Below are 18,098 nucleotides of genomic sequence, written 5' to 3' on the forward strand. Positions count from 1 at the left end.
TTTTTATGTTGTCTTCTTTTTCCCCGGAGGTTCCAATAATGAAAATCACAGCACAAATCATTAAGTATGGGGACTTGTTCTGTTGATAGTATTCATGTGTTTAAATTTCATCTGGCCCACTAGCTGCAAAAAGCAAGGAGGTTGTGTCTCATGAATATCTGTCTATATTTGCAGCTTGCCCTGATCAGGGTATCCTTCTTATCATTTAAGAAATTATAAGCATATAATATTTTATACCAGCGTAATGTATACATCCACATGTAACAGCCACAAAACATAAAGCTATGTAAAATAAAAAATTCCCCCCAGTTTTGGCTGCAAATGTATTCAAGCCCTTAGCAATAAATTCAGTCTTTACAGAGTTAACAGTATAGCTGCCCAGGGGATACTGGGAGATCCACCTGGAATGCAACTCCTGTCCCTTCCTTGGGGCCCCTTCCTGGGGGCCCTAAAGTAGCGGCTAGGCTAAAGGAAAGGCTATTTCCTCCACTAGTTTATCTAAAGTTTTGCTCCAGCCCTGGGAACTGAATATCCTTTTTTGCTCTCTTGGAAGAGAGAGAAACACAAACTTTTTACATTTTTGGTCCACCCAAGCCCCCCTTTGGGACTGTTTGGATCTTCTCCCCTCCCACCTGGAGGAGAAACTAAAATCAAGGGAGTTAGCAGAACCGCACTCCCACCCCCTCTCAGTTTAGCAAGTGGGAAAAGGGGGGTTAAAAATCTAGCCTACTCTCCTAGGGTTAGCCTCCTATTTTCAAATCCATTGGTAAGTTTTACTTCTCTCAGGTGACAGCAGCTCAGCTTCTGTTTCATGCTATGGGTGACTCTGTAGCCACCCAGGGCACCAACTGTCAGGGGTCTCCAGGTTTGATGGTTGGCCAGGAGGACTCACAAGACTCAGCATGTAGTTGTACCCAGGGCTATAGTTTATTACAGTGAAGGGACACAGAGCAAAATCATGAAAAAGGACATGGGTAAAGTCCAGAGGAAAGCAGGTACAAGCTTCCACAGGATCCACACAGGACGAGCTTAACTGCCCTGGCACTGAGCCGTGTCAAGTGCTGTCTGCCGGGAAGCTGGGTAGAGACTCCAGGCCCAGGGTTTCCATCGGGGCTGATCACACAGGTACCCCCTGCCTGGCACGTACCAAGTTCCAGAACAAGGAAAACAGGTTTCAGCACAGAACACATTGTTTGTACAGACAGTTCAGGCACAGCAAACCACACCTCCCACCTAGGGAGTGGGGGAGTCCTCCTGAGATCCAGACTCCAGCCGAGGGCTAGCCTGCAGCAATCCTGTCTGAGGTTGTATCTCGGGCCAGCTGTTAGCTGTCTTCTGCACAGAACCATGATTAAAGTTTGTTAGTTTCCCACTGTTAGATATTTAGGTAGTTATCTTTGTTTTTCTATTAGTAAAAAATGTGATGAGTATCTTTCTAACTCAGTTATTTTGCTTTTTCAGGGGAGTAACTCCTAGAAGTAGAGAAAGTAGCTTTACTGAGCATTTTAATATCTTTTATATCTTCTTAGCCTATTTATGTATTTCGTTCTTCAGTTTGTCTTCTTTTTATCCTACATCAGTAAAATATTGATAGTATTATATTAATTGATAAAGCATATAGTATGGATTCTTCAAAATTATGATCTTCATTAGTACTTTTTAAATGTTTTGTGTGTATTAAGGGGACATTGCAGCTACTTGTTGGCTCAGCTATTGTTTTTGACGCTCTGTCAGGCCCCAGTTGTGACAATGTTGAGGAAGATATGAATGCTTCTGCTCAAGGTGCTTCTGCCACAGTTTTGGAAGAAACAAGGAAGGAAACGGCTCCTGTGCAGCTCCCTGTTTCAGGGCCAGAACTGGCTGCCATGATGAAGATTGGAACGAGGGTCATGAGAGGTGTGGACTGGAAATGGGGTGGTCAGGTACTCAGAGATTTGATGGGAACACATTAGCCACACATTAGTTATCTTCTGCACAGGTGTGTATGATATTGGTGGGTGGAAATTGGAATAATCCAGGATGTGTCGGTTGATCGATGACACAGGTGTTGGTTCCCAAGCAGCTGAAGGGAGTGAACACAAGTAGGGAATCATAAGTAGGGCATCTGAGCAGAATCAAGTCTGGAAAGAGAGGCAGCTCTTTTCAGGAAACTCACTGGCATGAGGCTCAGTTTGATGGGTCACTGGAACAAGAGTGAGAGTGAGCAAGAGAGTAAATCTCATCCTGAAAGTTGGTGTAGTGAAGGCTCTGCGGCAGGAAGCCCAGGTGCTGCCCCTGTGAGCTGATGGCATGTGCTGCGAAGTGCCCTGAACCCAGTAGTTAGGGATATACTTCATGGGCCTGTGGCCATGTCTCCATTTTCCCTCATCGCAGGCCTCTTCTAAATCTCTGCCAGGTGCCCCCAGGTGGAAGTCACTTACCACAGCCCTAGCTAAGTTAGGGCAGTGTTCACCTTCCCGTGGTCTGTCTAGCTTTTCTCAGCCATGCTGGTAAGCCCCGGCTTTGTCACAGTCATCTTAGAAATAGCAGTGTCTGGAGACAGCAGCATCCATTCTAGAAACAGCTTTCTCCTGCAGAAGTGAGAAACAGAGCTTCCCCCTGGAGCCCGGGGGAAACTGAAGCAAAGGGAATGTGGAGGTGCTGGTGCTTGTTTCAGGTTTCTGCTCTTGCAAGGCCTGTGAGGGACTGAGGGGTCAGGACTTGCTGCAAAGCCCTGTCTCTGCATTGACTTAGAGGATCCTCATTGAGATGAGATTTCCCTGACTTCCTTGGTAAAGCAGCATGATCACGTTATTTTATGCCATTTAATTTAAAATGATGCAAGCACACATTTTGTAGGAGAGGTGAAATCTGTTTCTGGGGACAGCCCCTGACAGACAGGGTGGCATATGGCGAAATCTGTGTGGCAGGTCTGCTGGGAGCCATGGAAGGACCAGGGCGGGGCACGCACCCTCCTAACTGATCTCTCCTTTGGCTTTCTCAGGATGGGCCTCCTCCAGGCCTAGGCCGAGTGATTGGTGAGCTGGGAGAGGACGGGTGGATAAGAGTCCAGTGGGACACGGACAGCACCAACTCCTACAGGATGGGGAAAGAAGGAAAATATGACCTCAAGGTGGCAGAGCTGCCAGTCGCTGCACAGCCCTCAGCAGAGGACTCGGACACAGAGGACGACTCTGGTGGGTGACTCAGGAAGGCATTTAGTCCAAGGCAGCCCACAAACTGTGCAGGTGCTGGCTGCCACCACTGCCATCTGGGCCTTAGAATGGGATGTCAGGACGCACCTGCAGCTGGCGCTCTGTCCTCGGAGCCTGCAATTTAAGTAAGCTCCCAAGCACCTCCGATGCAGGTGTGTGGAGTGGCTGTGGGATCCAACAATCTGGCTTGAACTGACTTTCTGCATTTTCCTCTCATGTGTGCACCCACCCCTCTTTGAGAATGTGGTGGCCAGGTGGGGGCAGCTGCACCACCAGTGAGTCTCATGTGGTTGGTGCTGAGCCTGCATCTGAGCGAGTGAGCCGAGGCCTGGTGGAATTGCCCTGCAGTCTCGGTCCATCACCTCCTCCTCCAGTGAGAGCCCCCGCCGGAGCACACCCCACCTTCTACCTGCCTTTACCTTTTCTCTGCGGTCCCTGACTCTGAACTCTTCATGTAATGTGGAGTTAGTCAGCACTTTATCACTTCTAGGGAAGCAGAGGTGAGAATTTAGGGGTGCACCAAGAAAGCTAGATCCTATCTGTGGAGATCCAGGTTGTGGGAGGAGGTTTCGTGACATTTCTTAGCTGTTCCTAAAAGACATGTGAAGCTTCACATGGCTGGGCTTGGTAAGACCATCCAAGAGGCTGGGGCTCCCAATATCATTTGTTATTTTGATTTTTTTTTTAGAAGCCGAACAAACTGAAAGGAACATTCACCCCACTGCAATGATGTTTACCAGCACTGTTAACTTACTGCAGTCTCTTTGTCTGTCTGCTGGAGTTCATGCTGAGATCATGCAGAGCGAAGCTGCCAAGACTTTATGTGGACTGCTGCAAATGTTAGTGGAAAGCGGAACGACAGACATGTATGGAATGAGAGATCGAGGGCCCAGGGAGTCTGCGCTGGGGGCCGCAAGCTTGTCGTGTCTGGGTGTGCGTGTGGGTGGGTGGGTGTGGATGTGTGTGGATTCATTTCCTGTCACTGCTGTTATAAAGTACTACAAACTTGGGGGCTTACACAGTAGAAATTCTCATGGTTCTGGTGGCTGGAAGGCTGAGATCAAGGGTGGTTCCTTCTGGGGCTGTGAGGGAGAAGCTGCTTCAGGGCTCTGCCCCAGCTTCTGGTGTTTGCTGGTCTCTTTACTGTTCCTTGGCTTGTAGAGGTGACACCCCGATCTCTGCCGTCATCTTCACATGGCATTCTCCCTGTGTGTGAGTCGCCTCCAAATCTCCCCTTTTCATAAGGACGTCATTCAGCCTCATCAAACTGATTACATCTGCAGTGACCTTATTTCCAAACAAGGTCACCTGCCAAGGTATGGTAGGGGTTAAGGCTTCAACATACGAATTTTGCAATTCTGAATTCAACGCCTAACACTGGCTTCAAACAACAAATTTGTTCTCTCAGAGTTCTGGAGACCAGAAGTCCCAAATTCAGGTGCGGGCAGGGCCATGCTCCCTCCACAGGCTCTAGGGGAAGGTCCTTCTTTACTTCGTCCAGCTTCTGGGAGCTCCAGGCTTCCTCGGTGTGGGGATGCATTGTGCCAGTCTCTGCCTGCGTCTTCACATGGCCTCTGCCCCTGTGTTCTGCATGTCCTTTTCTGTCTCTGAAAGGACTCTTTCATTGAGTTTCTTTTGATGTCACCTAAATTCTTACCTTAATGACGTCTACAGAGACCTCATTAAATAAGATCATATTCTGAGGTTCCGAATGTATGTGAGGTCGGGGGACAGGCACAGTTTAATCCATAAAGTGTTTGTGTGTGTGGAGAGTAAGTATGAGAAATGTGAGCTGAGGGAGTGGGGTGAGTGTGCCTGTGACTGAGAGTGAGCACATGTGAGTGTGGGTGGATATGTGGGCGTGCTCCAGTGTGTGTGAGAGCATGCGTGTATTAGTGGTGTGCTGGAGAGTCCGCACATATTGATGAGAGTGAGTGTGTTAGCAGTCGATGGGCAAGTGGCTGAGCGTTTGTGTTGCAAGTGTGATGGTGTGTTTGTAGCATGTGGTTGTGTGGGTGTGTGTATGCGTGCATTTATGTGAGTGGTGTGTATGTCCATGAGAGCGTGTGAGTGGGCAGGTGACTACATTCAGGTGAAGTGGGAGTGAAAGCATCAGTGCATTGAGCCAGTGTGTGTGTGTGAGGGTGAGCACGAGGGGGGCATGAGTGTGAGGGAATTACTGGGTGTGCGAATGAGATGAAGTGTGAGTCAGGCTTGGTGAGTGTGAGGAAGTATGAGTGGGTGGCAGCACAAGTGTGTAAGTGTGCGATTGACTGCAAGCATTTGTGTAAATGTGTATGAGTGCCTTGTGTCAGTGTGAGCACGAGTGACGTTATTGTGAATGCGTGTGAGTGAATGTGAGCATTTTGCTCATGTCAGTGAGTGGGAGGTTATAACAGTATAGGTGTGAGTGTAAAGTGAGAAAGTGTGTGGGTAAAGGTGTGAGTAGGTGAGTAATCAGTTGTGACTAGTGTTTTGGAGCGTGAGTACATATGTGAGTTTTTGTATGCATTGGGAGGGGTAAGTGTATGTGAGAGTGCATAGGAGTGTGTGTCAGCTTGCATCGTAGGTTGTGTGTGCATACGTGTGACTGGGATTGTGTGTGTGTGATTGCGACAGTGGTGTGAGTGCACCTGAGAGTGTGAGGATGGGTGTGTGAGTGCCCATGAGTGTGTCTGAATAACTTAGTATGGGTGTGAGTGTGAGGATGCATATGAGGGTGTGAGAGTGTGTGTGTGTGAGCTCATGTGAGTGTGCTGAAGGAAGGCAGGTGTCCTCATAAGCTTGGATAGCTGAGGGCAGGGTGGGGGAGGTGGGAGGGAGAGCAGGTCCTGTGGGGCTGTGGGCGGGGTCCCTCGGGGGGCCCAGCCTCCAAGCCTCAGCCTCCATTCAGGGAGTAGTGGAGTCCTGGAGCCAGGCAGAGCAGAGGTGGGCCCACTGGTGCCAGAATCCAATGGTGTAAACCTAGTGAAAAACTCATTTTGTTAATGCAGATGTATTAAACTTGGATTGGAAACTCTCTACTGAAAATACAAAAAAAGTAAGTGATGCAGATTAAATATAAGTAAGATTGTGGAGATATTTAAAACATGAAATTAAAAATATAATAGATGCATTGTTGCAAAGTACTGCTATTTGAATTATAGATCATTTTCCTATTGCCTAGAAACAATGCATAGCTAAAATTCCCTAACTACTTTTACTACACATCCTTAGGAGGTTTTAAAAATGCCTGTAGTCCCAGCTATTCGGCAGGGCAAGGCAGGAGAAACACTTGATCCCAGGAGATTTAGAACAGCCTGGGCAACATAGTGAGAGCCCATCTCTAAAAAAAAAAAAAAGAAAAATTCGGAAATGTTTCTTGAACTAACTTAAAAGCTTTCTTCCACTTCTCACTTTGAATTAGTTTGAATTAATTTACAAACTGCAATGTATGTTAAAGGAGCTTATTGTAGAAAATAAAATAAGTTGATAAAAAAATAAGGATTTATCTTGAGAGATTTGTCTTTAGGGACTTGTTACCAAGCATGTCTATTTTCCCTCCTGCAGCTTCTCCAAACAGGCTGGTGTACAGGGAGCAACACCAGAGCTGGTGCACGCTGGGGTTTGTGTGGAGCATCGCTCTCACGCCGCAGGTGTGCGGCGCCCTCAGCTCCCTGCAGCGCGGATCACGCTGCTCATGAAGGTTGTGGAAGGGCACACACCCTTCACTGCTGCCTCGCTGCAGAGACAGGTAATGTGCTGCCAGGCAAAACCAGTTCCCTGAGAGAGGCCTCCATGTACTGAAGTTCCCTGCCCTCAGATTCAGGGGCCTTTATTCAGTAACGAGTGCAGAAAGGGTCTAGAAGTGACAGGGTAGATTTTCTGGAGGCAAGGGGCAGAGGTCCTTGATAATTGGTAAGTTGCTAACCTTTAGTTTACCTGCTTTTCTCTTAAGTGGTAAATCCTGTAACTACTCACTCATCTGCTTCACAGAATCTGTAGTGTAATTGTCTTAAGAATTAAACTAAAAATAATTCTTTTTTAATTAAACACATGCATCTGTAGTGTTGCTTTTTTCTAAAATCCCTGACAATCCTAATCACTAATCAACTTGAGTGTAATTACTTGGCTGTAAAGTAATGAATCTCAAAATTTTCACATGATTACTAGCATTATGAGAACAGAAAATGAGAGGCTGGGTGCAGTGGCTCATGCCTGTAATCCCAGCACTTTGGGAGGCCGAGGCAGGTAGATCATGAGGTCAGGAGTTTGAGACCAGCCTGGCCAACACAGTGAAATCCTGTCTCTACTAAAAATCCAAAAAAAATGAGCCGGGTTTGGTGGTGGGTGCCTGTAATTCCAGCTACTCAGGAAGCTGAAGCAAGGAGAATTGCTTGAACCTGGGAGGTGGAGGTTGTAGTGAGCCGAGACCATGCCACTGCACTCCAGCCCGGGTGATAGCGTGAGACTCTGTCTCAAAAACAAAAGAAAAAGAGAAAATAACAATCTGTAGTTTCCTAATCAGATTTTTTTTTAATGCTTGTCGTTTTAAACTTTCTTTTATCAGATCTTAGCTGTGCATTTGTTGCAAGAAGTCCTTCCGTCATGGGACAAGACCGAAAGGGCGAGGGACATGAAATGCCTCATGGAGAAGCTGTTTGACTTCTTGGGGAGCTTGCTCACTACCTGCTCCTCTGACATGCCGTCTCTGAGAGGTGGGTGGCCATTTCTCTTCCCTGTGCCCTGATGAAGAACGGTGTAGTGCCGTCACTCAGAGGTGGGTGGCTGACTCCCTTCGCTGTGCCCTGATGAAGAGCGGCATAGTGCCGTCACTCAGAGGTGGGTGGCCGTCTCCCTTCCCTGTGCCCTGATGAAGAACGGCATAGTGCCGTCACTCAGAGGTGGGTGGCCGTCTCCCTTCCCTGTGCCCTGGTGAAGAGCGGCGTAGTGCCGTCACTCAGAAGTGGGTGGCCGTCTCCCTTCCCTATGCCCTGGTGAAGAGCGGTGCAGCAGCTTCTCCCCTTGTTTCCTCCTCAGAGTCCACGCCGAGGCGGCGCAGGGTGCGCCCTCAGGCCTCGCTGACTGCCACCCACAGCAGCACACTGGTGGAGGAGGTGGTGGCACTGCTGCACACGCTGCACTCCCTGACTCAGTGGAATGGGTTCATCAGCAAGTACATCAACTCCCAGCTCCGCTCCATCACCCACAGCTTTGCGGGAAGGCCTTCAGAAGGGGTGGGTTTGTGGTCTCAGAATTAATTTAGTTGAACGGTAAACCTGTAGGGATTGGGCAGCTCCGTGAGTGTCCCTGGTCGAGCTCGCTGTTTGGTCTGCACTAGGCCCAGTTAGAGGACTACTTCCCCGACTCCGAGAACCCTGAAGTGGGGGGCCTCATGGCGGTCCTGGCCGTGATTGGAGGCATCGATGGTCGCCTGCGCCTGGGTGGCCAAGTTGTGCACGATGAGTTTGGAGAAGGCACCGTGACTCGCATCACCCTGAAGGGCAAAATCACCATGCAGTTCTCTGACATGCGAACGTGTCGCGTTTGCCCAATGAATCAGCTGAAACCAGTAGGTGAACTTGTGCTCAGTTACTGTATGATAAGGGAAATTGGCTTTTCACTAGAACGGAGCACCAGCATTAGCACTTGAAAGAACTTGATTCTGGTACTTCAAGTTTGCCTTCCAGGAAGCTGTGTGAGCTTGCGCTTCTGTGCTGAGCAGGGCCTGTCTTTAGCAACCTAGAAGGTACCGTGCATCTATGAGGTAGTTCTAATTATTTTAAAATGTGAATTTATGAAGTGTACTTTTTATTGAACAACTCAAGTTTTAAAAAAACTTCAACATGTTTAAACACCTTTAGAAAAACAGCCTTTCTTCATGTAGAAAATGCTTAGTTGTTTTGAGTGACGTGACTTAATGTAGCAGCTACTGTTATCTTAACCTATGAATCAAGGATGCACTGGGAGAAGGAGCCATTTACATTATTTTCATGTAGCCCAAGTGCAAACTTACTATATATACTTTTTCTTTTTTTTTGAGATGGAGTCTTGCTCTTGTCACCCAGGCTGGAGTGCAATGGCAGGATCTTGTCGGCCCTCTGCAAACTTTGCCTCCCGGGTTCAAGCGATTCTCCTGCCTGAGCCTCCTGAGTAGCTGGGATTACGGTGTGTGCCACCACGCCTGGCTAATTTTGTATTTTTTTCACGTATCCGTAATTCATTGTGTATATTTTAAAAAGTTTTAACCTCTTCTTCCTAGCCCTCCAGTATTTGTTAATAAATTAAAACATTTCCCAAAGTGTTTTTTGTGAAGCAATAATTCTAAAAGATGCTCTAAGAAAAGCTAAGTACATGGAAAAATCCAAATTATATGTTTTATTTATTACATTTGATGAATTTTCGGTTTGTTTGTTTTTCCTCTCGAGAGGGAGTCTTGCTCTGTCGCTCAGGCTGGAGTGCAGTGGCCTGATCTTGGCTTACTGCAACCTCCGCCTCCCGGGTTCAAGCAGTTCTCTGTCTTAGCCTCCTGAGTAGCTAGGATTACAGGTGCCCTCCACCACGCCCAGCTAATTTTTGTATTTTTAGCAGAGACGGAGTTTCAACATATTGGCCAGGCTGGTCTTGAACTCCTGACCTCATGATCTGCCTGCCACGGCCTCCCAAAGTGTTGGGATTACAGGCGTGAGCCTCCGCACCTGGCCCACATTTGATGAATATTTTTGTTCTTTAAAATTGTGGTTAGAAAGCAGAGCATAATTGTTCTTTATGTAGATCACAACTGATTGGGGTTTTTAGGGAGATTTTTTGGCATTCAGTAAATGTTTTTATTTTCCATTATTAAGACTATGAATATTTTATTTTATTTTCTGAGACAGGGTCTTGCTCTGTTGCCCAGGCTGGAGTACAGTGGCATGATCTTGGCTCACTGCAGCCTCTGCCTCCCGGGTTCAAGCAATTCTCCTGCCTCATCCTCTCGAGCTGCTGGAATTACAGGTGGTTGCCACCACACCGGGCCAATTTTTGTATTTTTAGTAGAGTTGGAGTTTCACCATGTCGGCCAAGCTGGTCTGAAACTCCTTACCTCAATTGATCCGCCCGCCTCGGCCTCCCAGCATGCTGGGATTGTAGGTGTGAGCCACTGCACCTGGCCCATTTTCACTTTTCATTAGCTGCTTTTTCCCCCCATTTATTTCGAGAGCAAGGGAGGCGCAGGAGGGAGCACCAGCAAGAGAGAGTGGAGCGAGACAGAGCCACGGTCCTGTGTAACTGAATCACAGAAGTGACCACACTCCATTGTTCTTGCCCTATTCTGCTCATCAGAAGCAGGTCATTAAGTCCAGCCCACACTCAGGGAGCGGGAGCTGTAGGCATACTTGGAGGTATGCAGGCTTGGTTCTAAACCAACACAATAAAGCAAGTGTCTTCACAAAGCAAGTAACACAAATTTCTTGGTTTCCCAGTGGATATAAAAGTATGTGTATACTATAGTCTATTAAGTCACATCTTCAGGCTCCACTTCTAATTCTAGTTCTCTTGCTGTTTCCACCACATCTGAGGTCACTTCTTCCACTCGTCTTGAACCCCTCAAGGTCATCCATGAGGGTTGGAATCCACTTCTTCCAAATCCCTGTTAATGTTGATATTTTCACCTCCTCCCATGAATCACAAATGTACTTAATGGCATTTATAATGGTGATGGCTTTCCAGAAGGTTTTCAATTTAGTTTGTCCACATCCATTAGAAGAATCACTGTCTATGGCAGCGATAGCCTTATGAAATGTATGTCTTTGTTTTTTTTCTCTTTTTTTGAGACGGAGTCTCACTGTGTCACCCAGGCTGGAGTACAGTGGCGTGATCTCTGCTCACTACAAGCTCTGCCTCCCAAGTTCATGCCATTCTTCTGCCTCAGCCTCCCAAGTAGCTGGGACTACAGGTGTCCGCCACCACATCTGGCTAATTTTTTGTATTTTTTAGTAGAGACTGAAATGTATTTCTTAAATAACAAGATTTGAAAGTTGAAATTACTCTTTGATCCATGCAGCTGCAGAAAAGATGATGTGTTAGCAGGCGGGAAAACAACTTTAATCTCTGTACATGGTCATCAGAGCTCTTGGGTGACCAGGTACATTGTCAATGAGCAGTAATATTTTGAAAGAAATCTTTTTTTCTGAGCAGTAGGCCTCAATAGTGGGCTTAAAATATTCAGTGAAGCATGCTGTAAACAAATGTGCTGACTTCCATCCAGGTTTGTTCTATTTCTGGAGCACAGTCAGAGTGGAGTTAACATAATTCTTAAGGGCCCTAAGATTTTCAGAATGGTCAATGAGCATTGACTTCAACGAGTTCAACTAATAGAGTCACCAGCTTCATTAGCCCCTAACAAAAGATTTGAAGCTTTGAAGGCAAACATTGACTTCTCTCTAGCTATGAAAGTCCTAGCTGGTGTCTTCTTCCGATAGACGGTTGTTCCATCTACATTGAAAGCCTGTTGTTTTAGTGTAGCCACCTTCATCACTGATCTTGGCTAGATCTTCTGCGTAACTTGCTGCAGCTTCTACATCAGCACTTGCTACTTTCCCTCGCACTTTTATGTTATGAAGATGGCATCTTTCCTTTTAAGGAACCAATCTCAGGAACCAACCTCAGGAACCAATCTCTGCTACCTTCAGACTCCTTCTGCAGCTGTCTCACCTCTCTTAGCCTTCGTGGAATTGAAGAGTTAGAGCCTTGCTCTGGATTAGGCTTTGGCTTAAGGGAATGTTGTGTCAGTTTTGATCTTCTGTCTATGCCGGTCAAACATTCTCTATTATCAGCAGTAAGACTGTTTTGCATTCTTATCATTTGTGTGTTTACTAGAGTTGCACTTAATTGTGCTTCAAGAACTTTTTCTTGGGTAACTGGTGCAAGAGGCCTAGCTTTCAGCCTGTCTTGGCTTTCAACATGCCCTCCTCACTAATCTTAATCATTTCTAGCTTTCGACTTAAGTGAGAAATACACAACTCTTCCTTTCACTTGAGCTCTTAGAGGCTACTGTAGGGTTATTAAGTGGCCTAATTTCAATAAGTTGTGTCTCAGGGACACAATAGGGAGGTCTGAGGAGAGGGAGAGTGATGGGAGAGCGCTGGTTGGCGGAGCAATCAGAATATACACAACATTTATCATTTAAGTTCACCGTCTTCTATGGGTGTGGTTTTTGATGCCTCAAAACAAGTACAACAGTAACATCAAACATTACTGATCACAGATCATCATAACAGATAAAATAATAATGAAAAAGTTTAAAATATTGCAAGAATTATCAAAACGTGACATGGAGACAGTAAGTCAGCACATGCTGGTGGAAAAATGGCGCTGATAGACTTGATCAGTGTAGGGTTGACACAGACCTTTGGTTTATAAAAAACAGTATCTGCGAGGTACAGTAAAGCAAGGCACAGTCAAATGGGGTGTGCCTGTGTACAGGAGCATGCATATTTGGAAGCAGGGGTCATTGTGAACCGTGTCAGAGGCGGACTGCTAGCACAGGTGTCGAAGTGGTCTAGCCTCATAAAAAGGTTTGAGGGTCAGGTGCCTTGACTCACGCCTGTGATCCCAGCACTTTGGGAGGCAGAGGCAGGCGGATCAAGAGGTCAGGAGATTGAGACCAGCCTGGCTAACACGGTGAAACCCAATCTCCACTAAAAATACAAAAAACTAGCCAGGCGTGGTGGCGGGCGTCTGTAGTCCCAGCTGCTCAGGAGGCTGAGGCAGGAGAATGGTGTGAACCCGGGAGGTGGAGCTTGCAGTGAGCCGAGATCATGCCACTGCACTCCAGCCTGGATGACAGAGTGAGACTCCGTCTCCAAAAAAAAAAAAGTTTGAAATATAGCCCCTCTTTGACAATTCTCAGGAGAATTCTGTTTCTTTTCATTGTTTCTCTGGTTATTTTAACATAGGTACTTAAAAACCTAAAGTTAATTAGTATTTCTCCCCTCCTCCCAATCAGTGACCCCTTGTTACCCAGTGTTTGGGTTCTAACCTGTTCCCCTCTGCCGTAGACATTATTGTTGTTGTTTTGGTGCTTTTATATGGACCGTGGTTTTTTTTTGGAGTTAGCCAAATGTTGCATATCTTTGCTTACTATCATTTCTTACCATCATTTGTTACTTCTCAGATCTTATAAAATCATTTCCTTCTTCTTTAGCATATCTTTCTCAATTTACTTTAGTGAAATTCTTTCCTTGGTTAATTCTGATTGTTTGTTTCAAAATATCTTTATTTTGTCCTTTTTCTAGGGTGGGGTTGGTAAGCACTTTCTGTAAAGGGCACAATAGTATTTTCAGCTTTGGGCCATATGGTCTCTGTTGCAACTACAAAAGCAGCCCTGGACATATTATAAATGAGTGGGTGTGGCTGTGTTCCCATAAAACTTCATTTACAGAAACAAATGATGGGCCTGATTTGGCCCATGGGCCATAATTTGCCAACTCCTGTTGTAGTTATGAATTCTCAGGGACAAGCCTCTGTCTCCCTGTCAGTGCTGAGGCTGAGAAAGGCAGCTTTCTGTGGTGTTCTTCTTATTCACAGGCACTGAGGGGTAACCCCTGGAGCCCCACTTTCTACAGGAAGTCCTTGGAGGCACGCTGCATTACCCTGCACCCTGTGCACCCCAGAGCCTCACCCAGCACCCAGAAGCTGGCTTTGGGGGTGGGGCTTGTTTATCCACCTGAGTTTGGGTTTCACGTCCTGCGTTGGCGCTTGTGGCTTCCTTACATTATGTTAGTGCAGCAGCACCTTTGAAAGATGTCTAAAACAGCATGGAACAGCATTTAAGTTTTTATCAGGAGGGATGTTTGCCTTCATTTGGAAAACGGCAGTCTGACTGTGTGTGTGTTTTTTAAATTAATCATGTTTTTTTAAAAATTAATCATAGATGTTTTGTGTCCTAAAACATTCCCACTTAGATGGAAAAATAAAAGCGTTTTTTCCTGTGTGGTTCATATGCTGCCCTGCTGAAATATTAAAATGTATTTGTGTTCTTTTATGGGTATGTTTTTGTGGCTGTTATTGTCAGATTTGCATATAGTAGATAATTAAATTGTTTTTTGCTTTTCTTGGTGTTAATTGTAGTTGGTATTCTACACAAAAATGGAAGAGCTTCCAGGGAGACTTTATTTTCACAATATGTTTTCTGAATTTGGAATTTCTAATAGTCATGTCTTTATTTCATTTCTAGAACTTTGATAGAGCATGTATAAAGGCATAAACATTCCTGTGATTTTTAACTTTACATTTTATTTCTATGTGGTAAAAATGTCTAAAGCATGGATTAGGTTTATGAATTACTAAATTTAGGGGATATGGAGATTAAAAACTGATGTTATTATTGCTTTTTCTTTTCTTAGCTGTATGCCACTGGGTATGCTGCAGGTGGCAGACTAGGCATTGGAGGGACAGAGTCGGTGTCTACCCCAACATTGCTTGAATCCATTCAGCATGTGTTTATTAAGAAAGTAGCTATAAACTCGGGAGGAAAGCACTGCCTTGCCCTGTCTTCAGAAGGAGAAGTTTACTCTTGGGGTGAGGCAGAAGATGGGAAGTTGGGGCATGGCAACAGAAGGTGTGATGTGAAAAAATTATTTCAACATTCTATTTGTCTTTGTTTTTGTTTGTTTTAATGCTGCTACAATCTATTGGTGCTTTGTTTTTCAAGACAACATTTAAAATAATCTGCTCAAACTAAATAATGTTAATGACTCATTTGTCAGAAATAGTTTTATGTTGCAATATGAAGGCTTACCCATATGACTCCTCTGTTGAGAGGAAAAAAAAGTCACCTCTGTGTTTTTGATGACAAGTACTAAGTAAGTGTTTTTTTGTCCTTCTCCCTTAAATTATCCACTGAATAACATTTGGCATTTTGTGTAACACTCAAGATAGTAAAACTGCAAATACAGCGGAAACGGCAGGGGTGAGGAAGAAAGAACACACACTCAACACCATTTTTTAAACAAACGAACCAAACTCACAAGTATTAAAAAATTAATGGGAACTACCAGCCAGATTGGAGTAACAGGGGCCTTCCTATGCTAGGAATAACTAAAACACTATATAAAATGTATTAAACAGGTCCGGCATGGTGGCTCACGCCTGTAATCCCAGCACTTTGAGAAGCTGAGGTGGGCAGATTGCTTGAACTCAGGAGTTCAAAACCAGCCTGGGCAACATGACAAAACCCCATCTCTATGAAAAATAGAAAAACAATTAGCCAGATGTGGTGGTGCACACCTGAAGTCCCAGCTACTCGGGAGGTAGAGGTTGCAGTGAGCTGAGATCATGCCACTGCACTCCAGCCTGGGTGACAGAGTGAGATCCTGTCATATGAAATAATGAAATGAAATAAATGAAATGAAATGTGACCTGAGATTGTGCCACTGCACTCCAGCCTGGGTGACAGAGTGAGATCCTGTCATATGAAATGAAATTGAAATGAAATGAAATGAAATAATGATGAAATGAAATGTGAGCTGAGATTGTGCCACTGCATTCCAGCCTGGGTGACAGAGTGAGATCCTGTCATATGAAATGACATAAAATGAATGAAATGAAGAAATGAAATAATGAAATGATATGTGAACTGAGATTGTGCCACTGCACTCCAGCCTGGGTGGCAGAGTGAGATCCTGTTGAAAGAAATGAAATAAATGAAATGAAATGAAATGATGAAATGAAAGAAATGAAATTAAATGAATGAAATGATGAAATGAAATGTGAGCTGAGATTGTGCCACTGCACTCCAGCCTGGGTGGCAGAGTGAGATCCTGTTGAAAGAAATGAAATAAATGAAATGAAATGAAATGAAATGATGAAATGAAATGAATGAAATGAAATGTGAGCTGAGATTGTGCCACTGCACTCCAGCCAGGGTGACAGAGTGAGATCCTATCATATGAAATGAAATGATGAAATGTGAGCTGAGGTTGTGCCACTGCACTCCAGTCTGGGTGACAGAGTGAGATCCTGAGTGAGATACTGTCATATGAAATGAAAGAAATGAAATGAAATAATGAAATAAATGAAATGAAATGATGAAATGAAATGTGAGCTGAGATTGTGCCACTGCACTCCAGTCTGGGTGACAGAGTGAGATCCTGTCATATGAAATAATGAAATGAAATAATGAAATGAAATGAATAAATGAAATGATGGAATGAATTGTGAGCCGAGATTGTGCCACTGCACTCCAATCTGGGTGACAGAGTGAGATCCTGTCATATGAAATAATGAAATGAAATGAAACGAAATGAAATGAAATGAAGTGAAATGAAATGAAATGAAATAAATGATGAAATGTGAGCTGAGATTGTGCCACTGCACTCCAGCCTGGGTGACAGAGTGAGATCCTGTCATATGAAATGAAATGAAATAAATGAATGAAGAAATGAAATGATGAAATGTGAAGTGAGATTGTGCCACTGCACTCCAGGCTGGGTGACAGAGTGAGATCCTGTCGAAAGAAATGAAATGAAATAATGAAATGAATAATGAAATGAAATGATGAAATGAAATGGTCCCAAAGCCACTGAATATCAGGCAACAAAATACAGTGTTCTGTGAGTCATGGGAAACAAGGAGAGTTCGAAGGGATGATGGTTAATGGTACAAAAATATAGTTAGATAGAAGGAATAAGATCAAGTATGATACCACAACAGGTGACTATAGCCAACAATAACTTATTGTACATTTTAAAGTAACTAAATTATAATTGGATTGTTTGTAACACAGGAAAGGATAAATGCTTGAGGTGATGGATAACCCATTTACCCTGATATGATTACTACACATTGTATGCCTGAATCAAAATGTTTCATATACTCTATAAATATATACATCTACTAAGTACCCACAAAAATTAAAAATTAAAAAATTTTTAAATGAAAAATAAAAAAAAACAAGGCAAGTTCTAAAAATTGCCCAATGGATTTCCTGTAGAAAGTTTCCAGACTGTGACACAGGAAGGAGAACACCAGGCAGATCCTGGCAGACTCCCTTACTATACAGGAGACAGAACTGGAAGTCCAGGGAGGCCAAGACATACAGAGTCTACAGAGTACCAGAGCGGAGAGAGCTGCACAGAGAGGACTGCGGAGACCTGCAGAGCCTAATATGGCACTCACAGCTGTGAGGTTGAGGAACAGACCACCCAAAGGGATGACAAGGAATAGTCCCGAGAGCTCACACAGCAGGGAGATGGAGCCTGCTCCCAAAACCTCAATTTACAGGGCAATGATTAAAGTACTAAGAATGATGTTACCCAGTATTGGTGAAAAATTAGCGACAGACAAATTGTTGCTCTCATCCCAGCAACAAAGCTTAAAAGCAAGACCCGAAAGGATTAAACTACTTATAAGTAACTTATCACAGAGATCAAAGCTCAAGAATATATATATATATATTTTAATTTTTGTATTTCTTTTATTATACTTTGTTTTAGGGTACATGTGCACAACGTGCGGGTTTGTTACATATGTATACATGTGCCATGTTGGTGTGCTACACCCATTAACTCATCATTTAATGTTAGGTATATCTCCTAATGCTATCCCTCCCCCCTCCCCCAACCCCACAACAGTCCCCGGTGTGTGATGTTCCCCTTCCTGTGTCCATGTGTTCTCATTGTTCAATTCCCACCTGTGAGTGAGAACATGCGGTGTTTGGTTTTTTGTCCTTGCAATAGTTTGCTGAGAATGATTGTTTCCAGCTTCATCTATGTCCCTACAAAGGACATGAACTCATCATTTTTTATGGCTGCATAGTATTCTATGGTGTATATGTGCCACATTTTCTTAATCCAGTCTATCATTGTTGGACATTTGGGTTGGTTCCAAGTCTTTGCTATTGTGAATAGTGCCGCAATAAACATACGTGTGCATGTGTCTTTA

At 44.5% G+C, this 18,098-nt stretch overlaps 1 pseudogene; it reads left to right on the top strand.

Moving 5' to 3' along the window:
• The window catches only part of LOC129050305 (putative HERC2-like protein 3), a 50,081-nt pseudogene that overhangs the window by 14,930 nt on the left and 17,053 nt on the right, over nucleotides 1–18,098 (top strand).

This window comes from Pongo abelii, chromosome 16 (assembly GCF_028885655.2).
Source record: "Pongo abelii isolate AG06213 chromosome 16, NHGRI_mPonAbe1-v2.0_pri, whole genome shotgun sequence".
Lineage (NCBI taxonomy): Eukaryota > Metazoa > Chordata > Mammalia > Primates > Hominidae > Pongo > Pongo abelii.